The sequence below is a fragment of the Alligator sinensis genome, unplaced genomic scaffold (assembly GCF_000455745.1).
Source record: "Alligator sinensis unplaced genomic scaffold, ASM45574v1 scaffold1241_1, whole genome shotgun sequence".
In the NCBI taxonomy this organism is placed as follows: domain Eukaryota; kingdom Metazoa; phylum Chordata; order Crocodylia; family Alligatoridae; genus Alligator; species Alligator sinensis.
Window position 1 is genome coordinate 133,146 of NW_005842202.1, and position 712 is coordinate 133,857.

Genomic DNA, 712 nt, shown 5'->3' on the forward strand with positions numbered 1-712 from the left:
CTGGAGTGCTGCTGCTTGGTTGAATACAGCAGGTGCACTCCCCACCCTCCAGGACCCTGAAGCCCCAGCACCTCCAGTGGGTTGGGGGCTCCCCGGAGCTCTGCTCAGCTCCACCAGGTCAGTGTCTTGGTAGCTCTGCCAAGCTGTGGAAGGCCGTGCATCTGCTGGCCCCGGGGGCAGTCCTGCTGCATGCACGAGCTGCCCTGTTAGGCTTGACCTCACCCAGAAGATGCAGTGTTGGAAAGCCATGACCTTAAACACCGCTTTCCCCAGGGCGGACAAGGTCTGGGTGTGCAGAGCTGGCCACCACTGATTAGCCTGCTCTTACAGCAATGGCTGCACCCATCTCTCCTGGTTCCTAAGTCATGTTTAACTTACAATTAGCACAGGTCCTAACATGATCTGTTTTCCCAGGGTAGACGAGGCTTACAGGGCTATTGGCACGCATAAAGCTAACCCTGCTGGATTAGGGCCCAAGCCAGGTTATATGAGAGCTCTCCTCTTAAATGCAATGGTTCTGCCCCCAGATTCCAGGAAGCCAGGCTTCTCCCTTTCAGCTTGTTGATTGAGAACAAACTGGAAACAGGAAGATAAATAGTCCCGCAGCCCCTCACTTTGTATCTCAATAGACGCCTCTCGCTGTGGACAGCCCGGGGTCCTCCATGAAAGCCTTTCACAGTGAAGACATCTCTCTAATGATGATGTGACTGTG